Here is a 19184-nt window from a genome sequence, read left to right on the forward strand (position 1 = left end):
ATTAATATAAAGTTTTTAATATTTATTTACTATTCTTTTGAATTTTCAAAGCTGTGTATTAGAATTCCTTCTCTTATTTCTTATATTGATAACATGGCTTTCTCTTTCTACTGTGGTATAAAATGAAAGTTTAATTTTGTTGGTTTGCTTATGGATAGTTATTTTTCTGGTATCATTTATTTAAGAGAGTACATTTCCTCAGTATGCATTCTTGATACCCTGGTCAAAACTCCATTGAGCATATACGTATAGATCATTAATAGGGCCTGCTATTCCACTTGATCTCTATGTCTGCTTTTATGTCAGTATCATGTTTGGCTCTTCTTTTCCAAAATTGTTTTCCTGTTTTTAGGCCTTTGTGGTTCTGTTTGAATTGTTGGATTATCCTTGCTGGCAAGAATGCAGTGGGATTTTAATAAGGATTACATTTTATCTATAGAGCAATTTTAGTGATGTCAACATTTTAATACTCATTCTTCCAGTTTATAAACACGTATGTTTTTCCACTTATTTGTTCTGCCTTAATTACTTTATCAATGCTTTATGGTTTTCAGCATATAAGTCTTTCATATCCTTGTTTAAGTTTATTCATGTTTTACTCCTGATGCAATTGTTAAGGGGAATTGTTTTCTTAACTTCCTTTCTAGACTGTTCATTGTTAGTGTAACGGATTTTTATGATTCTTTTGTATATTATAATTTTTCTGAATTTATTTATTAGTTGTAACAGGTTTTGTGTGGAGTTTCGTGTTCAACATCACTGTTTATCAAGGAAATGAAAATTAAAAAAAAACTTAACACTGTTTTTATATAAAAGAAAGTTATAAATGTTAGAAAGGATGTAAAGATACGGAATTCATGTAACATGTTAGTATAATTGGTGTGGCTTCTGTGGGAAAAAACATCTGAAAGTGAAAACTAACGTATCATATGGTCCAGCAATTCTACTTTCATATCCTATGGACTTGAAGTCAAGATTTCAAAGATATTTACACTTTTATGTTAATTATAGAACTACCCACATCAGCCGACATATGGTAGCAACACAACTATCCACCAGCAGACAAATAAGGAAAATGGTAAGTAGCATTTAAAAAAAAAAAACTAAAACTTGACAATCTCTAGCAGCATGAATGAACCTGGAAGATATTATGCTAATAAGAAAAGCCAGAGAGAAAAGAACATATACTACAGAAACCAATATATGATGACTCTTACACGGAGTCATTGGCTCTAACAAAGAACAATAAGCATGATTTGAATAAACAGACATTTAATCACTCAGATTAAGAATATAGTAAAATAATTTTCCAATTCTGCATTATTTGTTAATAAATGGACCACAATCTAAATCAAATTCCAATTGTACCACCAAAATTCAATAAATACACTGTAAAAACCATGCAGAAGGAAAAAATCTGGCAAATATCAAAGTTGAACCAAATAAAAGGGTAAAGCAAGGTGATGCACACTATGGTATATGGGCATAGGTAAAGCTATCATAATAAATAAGAATGGAATTACTGAATCAATTATAAGGCTGTATACAATTATGTAGAGAAAGGATAGAGTCAATTTATAGTTGTGTTAGACTCTATTGCTGCATAACACATTGTCCTAACATTTGTGGCTTAGGAAAATAGTCATGTATTATCTCACAATTTCTAAGTGTCAAGAGTTCAGGTGTTATTAGACTTAGTTGTTTTAGTAGTGGCTTCTTGCAATGGCAGGAGAGGATCTGCCTCCCAGCTTATCCCATGAATGTCTGCCAGTCTCTGAAGAACTTACAAGCCCACTATCTGGTTTCAGGTCACATTCTTCGTGTAACTTAACTATAGAGGCAATATTGTCTGAATTTTGTCACAGAAAAATAAATATTACAGATTTTCTCTCATATATGCAAATTAATATATTTTCCACACTATCATATAGATATTTATAAATGTTGTCTTCACTAAATTGTACCCCTTGCATAATAATATAACTTTTGTTTACATTACAAGTGAAAACTTTACATATAATTTTTTGCTATTTTCTTGCTATTTGCTCTTTCTGGTTCTTCCCAAAAATGACTGTTTTTAGAAGATAGGATTCCTCTCCAATGTGAACTAGTTTCATGTCAATTGAAAAGAATATAAACAGCTCCACAAAATTAAGTTATCAGGAAAATTATGATTTATTTAGTATTTCTAAGAAAGCATAGAACAACTTTGGTCAACCTTTGTCAATCACTAAAAGTTCTGGATTCTAACTCTACATTTCCAAAGCAATGCCCCAGTAAATTTTAATAGACTAGAGAACATTAATAACTGTAATGAAAAAATAATGTTGGCATCAAATTATAGGATATTCTGCGCAAAAATTGAAGATTTATGTTTTTTAGGCTGCAAGATGCTTCAGTCTTTAATATGCTAACAAAGAACTCCTTGGATGATATAGATTAAACTGTGTTTCATAAACTGATTTACAAAATGTCCTGCAGAATGCACTTTGAGATATCAAGTGAGACTGAACTCCTCAGTGGGATCTAATTCTTTATCAATCAGAGAACCAAAGACCACATGACTGCAATTTTACATACATTGACTATCAAGTTAATGACATATCTTGCATATTGAATAAAAAATAAAGATATATCTACATGTGAAAGATAGTAATAAAGTTAATACGAAATCCTGTATAGATTTAGTAATTAGAAAGGATTTCTTAAATTAAACTTCAAAAGTGAAAATCATAAAGAGAAATAAATGAATACTTTGGGTCAAAATTTCAGCTTCTGTTAACAATTTCAAATTATAAAATATACTGTTAATCAACCATGGCTACGCATTGATTTCTCTATGTCTATGAAAGTCCTAGATGCTGCTGCATCTTCTTTGAAAATACATTATTTGGTGCAGCATGTGCATCAGTTATTTATATATAAAAATATTATATATTATATATAATTATATATATCAGCTAGATATTCTGGATAATATTCTGCTGCTTCTACATCACACTTGCTGCTTCACTGGCACGTCTATGTTATGGAAATAACTTCCTTCCTTAGCCCTCATGAATCTATTAGCTTCAAACTTCTATTTTCTGTAGTTTCCTTACCCCTTTCAGCCTTCGTACAATTGATGAGAGTTGGAGCCTTGCTCTGGATTTGGTTTTGGCTTAAGGAAATGTTTGGCTTAAGGAAATGTCAATGCTGGATTGATCGATCCAGATCAGCAAAATGGCTGTTTAGCTTTCTTTTCCTTATTTGTGTGCTCACTGGAGTAGCACATCTAATTTTCTTCAAGAAGTGTTCCTTTGCATTCACAAGTTGACTAATACAAGAGGCCCAGCTTTCAACCTATCTCCACTTTTGGCATGTCTTCCGCACTGAGGTGATCACTTCTAGCCTTTGAATTGAAAATGAGGTTTTATGATTACTCTTCCTTTCACGTAAAGACTTAGAGACTATTGTAGGGTTACTACTTGACCTAATTTCAATGTTGTTGCTTATCTGGGAATATGGAAACCTGAGAAGGAGAGAAAAAGGGACAACCAGTCACCGGAGCATTCAGAATACAAGCATTTGTGATTAAGTTTGCCAGCCTGTGTGGGTGCAGTTTATTGTGATCAAACGATTACAATAGTAACATCAAAACTCAGCGGTCACCATAACACTTAGAATGATGAACTGGAAATATAAGTATTGTGAAAATTAACGAAAATATTGTCAGCTAGAAATAAAGGGAGTGTTAAAAAATTTCACTGATAGTCTTGCTAGATTCAGGGTTGCCACAAACCTTCAGTTTCTAAATAAAATAAAATAAGCATTTGTGAGGCTCAACAAAACAACCTGCATTAAACAGGAAATGCTTGTGCAGTGATGACCCTATAGGTGCCAGTTTCACGTCCAACCTCATGGTGGTGGGTACCGGAGAAAATGGACAGCTTATCAGAGGCTGGTAGTAGTTTCCTAGGAGGAAATAAAGATTTCATGTGCAAAAGTAAATAAGCTTATTTATAATACACGGAGATTTCACAGAGTACTGTGAGGAAGTTTCTGAGGATGCAGACAGGAGGGAAGTTAGCCTCAGAGAAACGCATCACTGGCCCTTTAAAAAATACACACAGGAAATCCCAATCAAGATACCAAAGACCTTCTTCTCAGATCTAGAAAAAATGATGCTGAAATTCATATGGAGGCACAAGAGACCTCGAATAGCTAAAGCAATCTTGTACAACAAAAAACAAAGCCAGAGGCACCACAATACCAGATTTCAGGACATACTACAGGGCAGTTGTAATCAAAACAGCATGGTACTGGTACAGAAACAGATGGATAGACCAATGGAACAGAATTGAAACACCAGAAATCAATCCAAACATCTACAGCCAACTTATATTTGATCAAGGATCTAAAACCAATTCCTGGAGCAAGGACAGTCTATTCAATAACTGGTGCTGGGAAAACTGGATTTCCACGTGCAGAAGCATGAAGCAAGAACCCTACCTTACACCTTACACAAAAATCCACTCAACATGGATTAAAGACCTAAATCTACGACCTGACACCATCACGTTATTAGAGAACATTGGAGAAACCCTGCAAGATATAGGCACAGGCAATGAATTTCTGGAAAAGACCCAAGAGGCACAGGCAGTCAAAGCCAAAATCAACTATTGGGATTGCATCAAATTGAGAAGTTTCTGTACTGCAAAAGAAACAGTCAGGAGAGTGAAGAGGCAACCAACAGAATGGGAAAAAATATTTGCAAACTATGCAACAGATAAAGGGTTAATAACCAGAATCTACAAAGAGATCAAGAAACTCCACAACAACAAAACCAACAACCCACTTAAGAGATGGGCCAAAGACCTCAATAGACATTTTTCAAAAGAGGAAAATTGAATGGCCAACAGACACATGAAAAAATGTTCAAGATCACTAGCAATCAGGGAAACACAAATCAAAACCACAATGAGGTTTCACCTCACCCCGGTTAGAATGGCTCACAGGCAGAAATCTACCAACAACAGATGCTGGCGAGGATGTGGGGAAAAGGGACACTAACCCACTGTTGGTGGGAATGCAAACTGGTAAAGTCACTATGGAAGTCAGTCTAGAGATTCCTCAGAAACCTGAAGATAACCCTACCGTTCGACCCAACCATCCCACTCCTGGAATTTACCCAAAGGAATTTAAATTGGCAAACAAAAAAGCGGTCTGCACTCTAATGTTTATTGCAGCACAACTCACAATAGCTAAGACCTGGAATCAACCAAATGCCCATCAACAGTAGACTGGATAAAGAAATTATGTGATATGTACTCTTTAGAATACTATACTGCAGTAAGAAACAATGAAGTCCAGTCATTTGCAACAAAATGGAGGAATCTGGAACACATCATGCTGAGTGAAATAAGCCAGTCTGAAAGGGACAAATATCATATGTTCTCCCTGATCAGTGACAATTGACTGAACACCAAAAAGGAAACCTGTTGAAGTGAAATGGACACTATGAGAAACGGTGACTTGATCAGCCTTCACCCTGACTGTTGATGAGCAACTTAATATGTTATCCCTCTTAGTGTTTTTTTTTGTCTGTTCTGCTTAATATGACTGGTTTAATTCTGTAATTAATACACAGTTATTCTTAAGTGTTGAAATTTAACTGAAATGTGATCCCTGTTAAGCATAAGAGTGGGAATAAGAGAGGGAAGAGATGTACAATTTGGGACATGCTCAAGCTGACTTGCCCCAAATGGTAGAGTTTGAAACATACCAGGGGATTCTAATTCAATCCCATCAAGGTGGCATGTCCCAATGCCATCTCACTGGTCCAATTGATCAATTTCAGTTCACAGTTTAATGAAAGGACTAAGAGTCAAAGGGAGCACATAAACAAGTCTAGTACCTGCTAATACTAACCGATAGAAAAAATAAAGGGGAGAGTGATCCAACATGGGAAGTGAGATACACAGCAGACCCATAGAATGGCAGATGTCCTAAATAGCACTCTGGCCTCAGAATCAGCCCTTAAGGCATGCGGATCTGGCTGAAAAGCCCATGAGAGTATTTCAGGCATGGAAAGTCAAGACACTCTGGCAAAAAAAAAAAAAAAAAAAAAAAAAAAAAAAAAAAAAAAAAAATAACCCTAAATGAAAGATCTCTGTGAGTGAGATCCCAGTGGAAAGAACAGGTCTTCGAAGAAGGAGGTTCCTTTCTCTGAAGGGAGAAGAGAACCTCCACTTTGATTATGACCTTGTCTAAATAAGATAAGAGTCAGAGAACTCAAAAGGTTTCCATAGCCTTGGAAACTCATGACTGGAGCATAGGGAGATTACTGATGCCATAAACAAGAGTGTCAATTTGTAAAGTCAACAACAGGAGTCACTGTGCACTTGCTCCTTATGTAGAATCTCTGTCCTTAATGTGCTGTACATTGAGATTTAATGCTATAATGAGTACTCAAACAGTATATTTAACTTTGTGTTTCTATGTGGGTGCAAACTGTTGAAATCTTTACTTAATGTATACTAAACTGATCTTGTGTATATATAGAAAATTGAAAATGAATCTTGATATGAATGGAAGGGGAGAGAGAGCGGGAAAGGAGAGTGTTGCACGTGGGAGGGAAGTCATGGGGGGGGGGGGCGGGACGCCAATGTAGTCCATAAGCTGTACTTTGGAAATCTATATTCATTAAATAAAAGTTAAAAAAAAATACATGCAGGAATCAGTTTCACGCCTGTGAGAATAAACATTTTACGTATGAATTAAGGGAAAAAAAGAAGTAGGTATGATGAACTTTAACTCTACAATTTCCTGAAGATACTAAGCAATTCAGATCATAGAATTCAGTCATATATTGAAATCTTAATGAGGGTTCAGACATTTTTTTAGTATATAGAGAGGAGGTCAGTAAAACTTACATGGTTCGAGAGATGGCCTTTTGGCCCAGCAACTAGGGATGGGAAATAACTGTGGTATTCCCTGAGGTAGAATGTGCCCTGCAACAAAATGGCATGTGACCTATGTGTTGGTATATTTTACCATAATGGAACCCAGAGGGCAGGCAAGCAGCACAGCAATCTAAAATGTAAACCTAAAGGCAAAAAGCACAACACCTACTGTGTACATTTTTCTTTTACAAAATCTAGAAAAAAAATTAATGCAATAAGTATTTAGTGGATGAATGCATTAAATAATAGTGAAAAACTAGATGCATCTTGCTAACAAAGGTTACTGAATGCATTATAGTATGTATTTATAATGATTAAATAAATAAAAAATATATTTTAGAAGTATGAAGAATCTTCAAAAGGTTAATGGAAAATACATCCAATGAAAACAATCTGGATTTCAAAATTATTTCACCAAAATAAATCTTTGTATTCTATTTTTCATGAAATAATTAAAGTACTTTTTATAGTATTAGTAGAAAACACTTTAGTCATATGAAATACCAAGATAGCTTATAAAATATTATTATTTCTTGCCTAATAGCTCTGGCTAAAACTTCGAGAACTATATTGAATAGCAGTGATGAGAGTGGGCATAACTGTCTGGTACCAGATCTCAGTAGAAATGCTTCCAACTTTTCCCCATTCAATAGAATGCTGGCCGTGGGTTTCTCATAAATTGTTTTGATTGTATTGAGGAGTGTTCCTTCAATACCCACTTTGCTTAGAGTTTTCATCATGAAAGGGTGTTGTATTTTATCAAATGTTTTCTCTGCGTCTATTGAGATAATCATATGGTATTTCTTCTGTAGTCTGTTAATGTGGTGTATCACATTGATTGTCTTGCGCACATTAAACCATCCCTGCATACCGGGGATAAATCCCACTTGGTCTGGGTGGATGATTTTTCTGATGTGTTGTTGCATTCTATTGGCGAGAATTTTATTGAGCATTTTTGCATCTATGTTCATCAGGGATATTGGTCTATAATTCTCTTTCAATGCTGCATCTTTTTCTGGCTTAGGAATTAAGGTGATGCTGGCTTCATAGAAAGAATTTGGGAGGACTCCCTCTTTTTCGATTGTTCTGAATAGTTTGAGAAGAATTGGAGTTAGTTCTTCTTTAAATGTCTGGTAGAATTCAGCAGTGAATCCATCTGGTCCTGGGCTTTTCTTTGTTGAGAGGGCCTTTATTACTGTTTAGGGATACAAATTGGGAAGAAAGAACTCAAACTATCCCTCTTTGCAGATGATATGATTCTTTATTTAGGGGAGCCAAAGAACTCTGCTAAGATACTATTGGAACTCATAGAAGAGTTTGGCAAAGTAGCAGGATATAAAATCAATGCACAAAAATCAACAGCCTTTGTATGCACAGGCAATGCCACAGCTGAGGAAGAACTTCTAAGATCAATCCCATTCACAATAGCTACAAAAACAATCAAATACCTTGGAATAAACTTAACCCAGGACGTTAAATCTCTACGATGAGAATTACAAAACCTGAAAGAAAGAAATAGATGAGGATACCAAAAAATGGAAAATTCTTCCATGCTCATGGATTGGAAGAGTCAATATCATCAAAATGTCCATTCTCCCAAAAGCAATTTACAGATTCAATGCAATACCAATCAAAATACCGAAGACCTTCTTCTCAGATCTAGAAAAAATGATGCTGAAATTCAAATGGAGATACAGGAGACCTCAAATAGCTAAAGCAATCTTGTACAACAAAAACAAAGCCGGAGGCACTACAATACCAGATTTCAGGACATACTACAGGGCAGTTGTAATCAAAACAGCATGGTACTGTTACAGAAACAGATGGATAGACCAATGGAACAGAATTGAAACACCAGAAATCAATCCAAACATCTACAGCCAACTCATAATTGATCAAGGATCAAAAACCAATCCCTGGAGTAAGGACAGTCTATTCAAGAAATGGTGCTGGGAAAACTGGATTTCCACGTGCAGAAGCATGAAGCAAGAACCCTACCTTACACCTTACACAAAAATCCACTGAACGTGGATTAAAGACTTAAATCTATGACCTGACACAACAAAATTATTAGAGAACATTGGAGAAATCTGGAAGATATAGGTACTGGCAAAGACTTCTTGGAAAAGCCCCCTGTAGCATAGGTAGTCAAAGCCAAAATTAACTTTTGGGATTGCATCAAATTGAGAAGTTTCTGTACTGCAAAAGAAACAGTCAGGAGAATGAAGAGACAACCGACAGAATGGGAAAAAATATTTTCAAACTATGCAACAGATAAAGGGTTAATAACCAGAATCTACAAAGAGATCAAGAAACTCCACAAAAACAAAACCAACAACCCACTTAAGAGATGGGCCAAGGACCTCAATAGACATTTTTCAAAAGGGGAAATCCAAATGGCCAACAGACACATGAAAAAATATTCAGGATCACTAGCCATCTGGGAAATGCAAATCAAAACCACAATGAGGTTTCACCTCACCCCAGTTAGAATGGCTCACATTCAGAAATCTACCAACAACAGATGCTGGCGAGGATGTGGGGAAAAAGGGACACTAACCCACTGTTGGTGGGAATGCAAACTGGTAAAGTCACAATGGAAGTCAGTCTGGAGATTCCTCAGAAACCTGAAGATAACCCTACCATTCAACCCAACCATCCCACTCCTGGAATTTACCCAAAGGAATTTAAATTGGCAAACAAACAAGCTGTCTGCACATTAATGTTTATTGCAGCTCAATTCACAATAGCTAAGACCTGGAATCAACTCAAATGCCCATCAACAGTAGACTGGATAAAGAAATTATGTGATATGTACTCTTTAGAATACTATACTGCAGTAAGAAACAATGAAGTCCAGTCATTTGCAACAAAATGGAGGAATCTGGAACACATCATGCTGAGTGAAATAAGCCAGACCCAAAGGGACAAATACCATATGTTCTCCCTGATCAGTGACAACTAACTGAGCACCAAAGGGGAAACCTGTTGAAGTGAAATGGACACTATGAGAAACAGTGACTCAATCAGCTCTTGTGCTTACTGTTGATGGACATGTAATACTTTATCCATTTTAGTATTTTTCTTTGTTTTGTTCTAGTACTATTGGTTGAACTCTGTAATTAACACACAATTATTCTTAAGTGTTTAAATTTAACTGAAAAGTGATCCCTGTTAAATATAAGAGTGGGAATAAGAGAGGGAAGAGATGTACAATTTGGGACATGCTCAAGCTGACTTGCCCCAAATGGTGGAGTTACATTTGTGCCAAGGGATTCCAATACAATCCCATCAAGGTGGCATGTACCAATGCCATCTCACAAGTCCAGTGATCAATTTCAGTTCACAATTGATCACACAGATAGGTCTAAGAGTCAAAAGGTTCACACAAAGAAGACTAGTGTCTGCTAATGCTAACTGATAGAATAAAAAAGGGAGAGAATGATACATCATGGGAAGCAGGATACACAGCAGACTCATAGAATGGCAGATGTCCTAAACAGCACTCTGGCCTCAGAATCAGCCCTTAAGGCATTTGGATTTGGCTGAAGAGCCCATGAGAGTATTTTAGGCATGGAATGGCAAGACACTCTGGGAAAAAAAAAAAAAAAAGACCTAAATGAATGATCTGTGCGAGTGAGATCCCAGTGTAAAGAACGGGGCCATCAAAGAAGGAGGTACCTTTCTCTGAAGCTAGGAGTGAACTTCCACTTTGACTATGATCCTGTCGGAATAAGAAAGAAGTCGTCGAACCCAAAAGGCTTCCATAGCCTTGGCAACTCATGACTAGCGCCTAGGGAGATTACTGATGCCATAAACAAGAGTGTTAAATTGTTAAGTCAACAACAGGAGTCATTGTGTACTTACTCCTAATGTGGGATCTGTCCTTAATGTGTTGTCCAATGTGAAGTAATGCTATAACTAGTACTGAAACAGTATTTTACACTTTGTGTTTCTGTGTGGGTGCAAACTGATGAAATCTTTACTTAATATATACTAAATTGATCTTCTGTATATAAAGATAATTGAAAATGAACCTTGATGTGAATGGAATGGGAGAGGGAGTGGTTGATGGGAGGGGTGCGAGTGGGAGGGAAATTATGGGGGGGAAAGCCATTGTAATCCATAAAGTGTACTTTGGAAATTTATATTTACTAAATGAAAAAAAGGATGATATGGAAATAATAAAATAGTAAAAAATTTGATTCAAATAAAGGAATAATTTGTTTTTAGGAGAAGTGAAAAAAATATTATTATTTGATATTTTGCTAAATAAATAATTATTCATAGGAAAAAATTTGAGGAATGTGTACTTTTATATCCTTATTATAATTATTTCTGGATATTATTATGAATGATATGCTGTTTGTGAGGTATGTGCTTAAAAAAGCATTTCTGAAGTTTACAGCAGTTACTGTAAATTGCGGGGTGAAATTCTATAATACAAAATTGTAAATAAATGTTGAGAATTGATCCTTGCATTGTGAATAAATCAGTTTTTAAAAACATATATCACTAGTCCAACATTGTGACGTGTCAAGTTAAGCCCACCACCTGTGATGCCAGCATCCCATATTGGCACAGGTTAAGAGTCCTGGCTGTTCTGCTTCTGATGCAGCTCTCTGCTAAAGTCCCTGGAAAAGCAACAAAAGATGGTCCAAGTGCTTGAGCTCCTGCACCCACATGGGAGAACTGGCTGGACATTTGAGGAGTGAACCAGCAGATGAAAGTTCAATTTTCTGTAGCTATGCCCTTCACATAAATAAATAAATCTCTTTTTTTAAAAAAAAGCAAAAAAAAATCTCATTGATGCCAAGGGTTATATTTAGCCTTAATTACATCAGTTACTTAGATATATATTGATTAAATAGTTCATTTCTAATTTGCCTTTCTACATCATACTTATTTGATTAAGAGCTACAAGATGATTGCAGGCAATGACTTGTATCCTAAGAAGTCAGGTTTTCAACAGATGTCCACTGAAACAAATAATTATTTTATAATGTCCTTTAATTATTTGCTATATTGCTCAGAATTTTCTCAAAATGATAATGAACATATTATATTATTTAACTTTTTTCTCTTTTTCTAAAACTGTATCTGCAATCTATTTTAGAAACATCCATTCTCTGTACTGAAGTTAAAATTCATAGTATAATTTGTTGTTCTTTTCCACTTTGATATTTTCTGTCACCTCTTTATTTATTTACAGCAGCCACTCCAAAATTCAAGTCAATTACCATTACTCCTTTTTGTTCTATAACACAAATTTTTTTATTTAAAATTTTAATACATTGGGCATTTATTTATTTTGTTTCTACAAAAAGATACATTTATTTTACTATTTTCATTTCAATCCAGCAGTAGTAGTTAATGTCTCACTTTTCTTTTTCAGCATATTCTTTGATGTTCTCCCTATTATGCTACCAGATGTATTGTTAGAATTTTTTGTCAGCTTATGAATAATCCCATGTTGATGCTATCACTGAGACTGTATCAAAGTTATAATGAAAGTTAAGAACATTTGATTTTAAAAATATTATTATCCTCATTTTCAGAAATATGATTGTGTCTGCATTTATTTCAGTATTCTCCCAATAAACCTAAACAATTTTATGCATCATCTGTGGCTCTTGACTTTATTTCTGAGTATTCCTAGTGTTTGTTTTATTGTGTAAATATTGTTAATAGTTCCCAATATATTCTTTTTTTTACTTTTGTCATTTCTATTTTTTAAATTCTCTTTTGGCATGTTGCTTTAGTCTTTTTCTTAATACTTTAGGTAGAGGCTTAGTTCATTGTTTTCCTCTATAAAGATAGTGGGGTTTTGACTAATAAATTTTCCCCTAAGTGCTATTTTGGCAGTATTCCATACTTTTGTTAAATATTTTATTTATGTTTTCATTGCATTTTCTTCTGAATTTCTTCTCTGACCTAGGAACATTTAAAAAACACTTTTTATAAAACATTTTCAAACATTTGGCACATTTTAATTCCATTCTCATTATTAGTTTCTATTTTCAATATATTACATCCTAAATGTATATACATCCTAAAATGTATCCTGTAGGATATCAACTTTTATTTTTTATAACTTTTTGTTTATATAAAATAAAAATTTTCATGTTTTTTCATACATACAGATTTAGGAGCATAGTGGTAGCACAACTTTTAAAAATTGCTTGGATACATTTTAACCAAGATATGTGATCCTTTTGAAAAAGATTCTAGTACCCTTGAAAAGCAAGTCCACTTCCACGTCCTGCTCCAGTGGTTAATTCTATTCTGTTAATCACACTATTCAAATAGAATTTTTAAAATCAATTCTTTGTCTCCTTGTCACTAATCTAACTAGGAGAAGCTTCACAGCATTTTGCCTTATTTTTCTGTGTCTGGGATCTACTATCTACTAACTTATGCTCACTACTGTACTAGATTATGAGTGGACTACGTGCAAGATAATCATATGATTTGTCATCCAAAATGGAATGATTGTGCAGTGAAAAGAGATGCTACCAACAATCATGCAGAAATAAGTCTAAACCAAAACCAAAGACCATGTGACCCAATCCACAGTGATTTTGCCCTACCTGAAAGTTATCTGCCAAGAATGCTTTCCTTGGGGATGTTTTCTACTGGCTCATATAGTGTTTCAATGGGCAATCAGGCTTTACAGAGGAGAATTTTAATGTAAGAAACTCAGAGAAAAACAAGTTAGGAAACAACAGATATATAAAAGAAGAGACACTAGTCAGATATTGCGAGAGAAAAGCAGTCATAGTAAAGAAGCAAATAAAGAAGACATGAGAAAGGAGACATTTATTTGGTTACAGAAGGAAAAATAGAAGGAGAAAGAAATGTCTGTGGAAACTCGCACAAGAAACTGGATTCCCAGCACAAGAAACTGCAATCCTAGAGCAAATGTGTCCTAGAATTAGTCTTAAATTAGTAATTGTCTTTGTTTCTTGACCAATATCTTGGTTTCACAGATCAGGCTATACAGCTACAAGTACATTTTCTATTCTTTCTTATTTTTCTGTGCTCATTTAATAAAGCATCATTCATTGAAAGAGCCTGAATGTTATGTGTAAAGACAATATGTAAGATATTCCCAGTTCATGTGTTTATTATCTTACAAAGATGGTGCTTGCTCTTAGAAAAAGGGGTTGTTTTCTTTTGCTGATGTGCTTTTTATAAATTAAATATGACTGCTTATGGAGAAAGAAAAAAGTGTTATTAAAATAAACAGGTGTTTGATAAATTGGGGTTTGTGAGGTAATTCTCAATTTTGATAGACAAAGGAATCTCAGGAATGAGGAGGAATAAGATTCGGATAGTGAAGTTCCTTCAACGTGCACATCATTTCCTGAATGCCTCGCAGTGAGACCTACCTTCACTTACCTTCCCCTTTGATAAAACAAAGCAATAGTATCATCTTTGGGGTTGCTTTGGCTATTCGATAAGATAATGCTAAGTGAAGCACTTAGACTAGCGCTCAGATTCCAGCTCTGAGAAGGGGCAAACAAGGGAGCTGCAGAGAAAAGAGCAACTTGAGTAAAAAAATAAAGAAGTGGCATAAACATAGAAAAGCAATTCTCAAACTGGGTCTGCCTTCCTTGCTCCATTAAACTGTGGATCTCAGCAGGATTCTGACTATTCTGCAATCCCGTAGGGCATGTTTAAGTTCAGAGAGAGGCCTTTCTTGCTTTAGTGCGTGCCTCCCTCCACCCCTCTTTCCCAGGCTACACACACACTGTATTGCCCTGCTCTGCCCCAAGCTGCCAGCCAGATGTTTTGCCCCTTGAGATTGATCATTTGCCACATACAAGGAAGCAAAAGCTAGCTGATCGCAGATTTGCAACATTTCATCAAAACAGTGCAGAAAGGGTTCCTGCTTGTGGCAAGGTAGCAACTTAATGAAAAAATTATAAGAAAATGCACAGGAAAAGAACACTGAAGTCAAAAGTATCTGGTGTGTGTGAATGTAGTTTGGCAGCTAGGAATGTAGTAATGGTGATGAAAGCGAGGTGGATATTAACATCCATTTTTAGTATTCTACTAATATTTCCTTAGCAACTATACTGTTGATGCTAGCACCTTTTTTTTAATAACTTCACTTTTTGAAAAGAAGACAGAGAGGGAGAGAGAGAGAAGGAGGTAGGGGGAGAGATTGTATTGACTGATTAACTCTCCAAATGCCCATAACAGCCTAACAGCTCCATCCTGGAGTTGAAGCAGAGAAACTGGAATTCAAACCAGGTATCCCATGTGGGTGGTAAGAACCCAGTGATTTCAGGCATCATTGCTGCTTCCCAAGATTTGCTTTTGTAGGAAGCTGGAATCACCAGTGAGAAAGCCAGGAATCAGACACTCCAGCATAGGATACGTAGGTTACAGGTGTCTTAACCACTTGCTAAATGCCTATCCCTATGCTAGCATTTTAGATGTTGCCCATTAAAGCATGTCTATCTGTAGGTAATTTCTATTTTCCTTAAATTTCCTGTGTCAAGCTACAAAGATACAACACAAATCATTTCCCTATCAATAGTTCCAGCAATAACCCAATGCCTGACACATAGTAGGTACCCAAAATAATGACTCTTCAATAAAAATAAGAAAAATGAAATGTACATTATAGATCCAGTTTACAAAATATGACATGATCTACAAAGGATTTATTGCTGCTGTCAGGGCTTCTAAGCTCCTTACTCCCAAATATACCTATGGTTAAAGCTCTTAATTCTACCCTTCTATTTTCATGCCTATTTAACTTGTTCCAGAATTCCACACCAGAAATTGAAGGCAATACATCAACAATATGGAAACAAAACACAACAGAACTATAACCATCTGAAATTTTATTTAGGATATTTCTCAAGGCTCAAACTACTTCTGCTAGTTCATAAACCGTGCATATATAGTTAACGTGAGGCAGTGTTTATTATGAATTCAAAATTGCAAAGAAGCACTTTGTGTCACGAACTGTGCTACACATTTTGGATTAAAAGACAATTAATCCATAATCTTGTATTTCTGGTTTCCCTTTGCAAGGCTGGAACTTAATGAGCAGGTTCAGGACTACTGATTCAGTTATCTGATTCTGTGGTCAGTCAAATAATTCTAGCTGCCATATTCAACAAATTCCATTTCCTTGGTGCCTAAATCCTGTGTAACATAATTTCTTTCTCATATAACTTTTGAAATGAATGTCCTTGAGAAGTTGGTGACTTTATGAAGTCATATATTCAGATACCCAGGTTCCTTTTGCCATGGGTGCTGACATACTCAATATAGGCATTACAAGGTCAACCATGAAAGTATCTCCACTCCATACAGGCAGAAATCAGAAAGAACATGAAGGCTTATGGGCAGAATTTTCTTGGGTGTGTGCCCAAATATGGTGCATATAACTTCAATTAATATTAGTTGGCTAGAATTCATAGTTCATACTTGCCTGCACAGAATGCTTGCAAATATGGGGTGATCATGCCCAGGGACAAGACACAATGAGTTTGGTATATAGATATCAAGTCTTTGATATACTGGGCCTACAAATTAGATGCAACCTCCAATGTTGGAGTTACAGCCTATCAGTGGAGTCCAGAGAGCCACTCCGACTTCATATATCCAACTATCCTTAGGCCAATAAAACAAAATTTCCCTTCAATGTTCTTCTTAAAACTATGCTTGTCTAATAGGAAACTCCCAGAATGATTCCCAGTGATCTCTACCTGCAGCCATGAATACCATTTGTGATCCCTTCACCACAAATATTCTACAGCTAGTGACAAAACTGACACAAAGAAAATAATAGCAATGGGATGTCACTTTCTGGATTAATTTATAGAGGGACTGCTTTCGCTGAGTGCTCACTTGCTCACTGGAAGACAGCTGTGATGCTGATAGCTGACCTATGGAAAAACCAATGTGTCACATAACTAAGGAAGGCCTCCAATACTCTCTCGTTGAGGAACGGAGGTTGTCTGCCAACAACTGGAAAAGAACTGAATCTTTTCAACCACCCTCTGAATCAACCTGGAAGGAGATCCTCTCCTAGTTGAGCCTTCAGATGACACCATGGCCCTAGGCAACATTTTTTTCTGCAACTGTATAGAAAGAGAGAATGCACCCAGATTCCTTATCTACAGAAACTTAATTATTTACCACACAAGTAATTTTTGTTGTATGACTTGCCATTAAGTTTGAGGGTTATTTGTTATACAATAACAATTAACTGCTAACCTTATGACTTACTGCCAACTTGAGCTTCCTTCCTTTCTTACCCCTTCTTGCAAAATACCCATATCCATATACTTGCCCAATTGTGTTACTGCACATTATGTGCAAACGTGGTTCTGAGAGTGCCACATGAATGTGTTTGATACCCTTACATATTTGCACATTGAATTGTATCCAAAACATGTATATTCAACCCTCTCTATCTGTGAGTTGTGCATCTATGCATTCAACCAACCACAGGTCAAAAACACCTTTAAAATAATATGTCTGAACTGAACATATGCACACTTTTTTCTTGTCATTTGTCCCTAAACAATACAGTATAACAACTAGTTAAATAACATTTATAGTGTATTAATGATTGTAGTAATCTAGAGGAGATTTAAAATATACAGCTAGATATGTGTAGGTTATATGAAAAGGTTGTGAGATTTTATATAAGGGACTTGCGTATTTAAAGATTATGATATCTACTGGTGTCCTGAAGCCAGTGCCCCATGGATTTCCAAGGATGAATGTTCAGAAACATTCCAAATTTATGCAACACTATTTTCTTTCTGACAAGGTGGAGTTTTAATGATATAAATCAGATTTGTTTGCTTTTTTTAAAACTCAAAAATACTTAACAAATATCATTTCTCTAATGTCTGATTGTCAAAAGTGTCATCACATTATGATACATTAACCTTACATATAAAATACATATCTGTTGGATATATTGCCTAATTTAGATCTAAATGAAAACACAGAGAGTACATATTCAAATCCTTGATGGCAATATTCCTAATGTATTCATTGTTGCACTGCCCGTAACACCTAGCACAAAACTTTATATATATATATAATATATATATATATATTCCTTTTAAACTACGTAATTAAACTTTCTCAAGTTTAAGGTGGACCTCCTCCCAGATTCCAATAAATTCCTAATGTGAAAAGAAGGAAATTCTTAGTGCTTTGCATTTTCATTTACAAAATATAGAATTCAGTGTTTATTATTCTATCTCTTCTGTAAGAGTAATGTGAGAAATAATGTGCTAGAGCATTGAGAACAAAACTTTGGGGTAATTTCTTCACAATTTTTCTTTTTTCTTTTTTAAATTTAAAACTTCTGGAGTGTTTGCAAGTAGAGATTGCCTAAGAGCCAGCCTTACATTGTTAAGCAAACACAAGCCTTGAATAAGACTATATTGTGGGGCCAGTGCTGTGGTTTAGCAGGTAAAGCCACTGACTGCAGTGCCGGCCTCTCATATGGGTGCCAGTTCAAGTCCCGGCTGCTCCACTTCCAATCCAGCTCTCTACTATGGCCTGGGAAAGCAGTAGAAGATGGCCCAAGTCCTTGGGCCCCTGCACCCACATGAGAGACCCAGAAGAAGCTCCTGGCTCCTGGCTTTGGATTAGCTCATCTCTGGCCTTTGTAGTCAACTGGGGAGTGAACCAGTGGATGGAAGACCTCTCTCTCTCTCTCTTTCTCTCTCTCTCTTTCTCTCTCTCTCTCTCTCTTTCTCTCTCTCTCTCTCTTTCTGCCTCTGCTTCTCTCTCTGTGTAACTCTGACTTTCAAATAAATAAATAAGTCTTTTTTAAAAAGACTGTATTGTGTCCTCACTCTAGCTTTTATCTAAGTTTTCCTATAAATATGACTTCTTCAAACTGATTTCTTCATCTGTAAGGTGGGGATGATCTTATATCAAAATATCTCTTAATGATGTCATGAGGATCCAATTAATTCATGTATATATTATTAATTTATGAACTGTAGAAAACTATATACATCTTAGTTGTAACCATTAGCATTAATCAGTGTTCTTATATAGGCTTGTCTATAAGCTCATATTTATACAGCATTTCATTTTTCTAATTAATAGCAGTGAGGACAAACAACATCTTCTGTAGGCCAGATCCAGTTCTGAGAACTTAACATATATTAATTTTACAGCTAGGAAACTGAGGATCAAAGATGCTAAGTAACTCCCTGAGGGTACACCTCTAACAACTGT

Source organism: Oryctolagus cuniculus, chromosome 4 (genome assembly GCF_051225735.1).
Source record: "Oryctolagus cuniculus isolate XC-2025 breed Fujian yellow rabbit chromosome 4, ASM5122573v1, whole genome shotgun sequence".
NCBI classification, from domain to species: Eukaryota; Metazoa; Chordata; class Mammalia; order Lagomorpha; family Leporidae; genus Oryctolagus; species Oryctolagus cuniculus.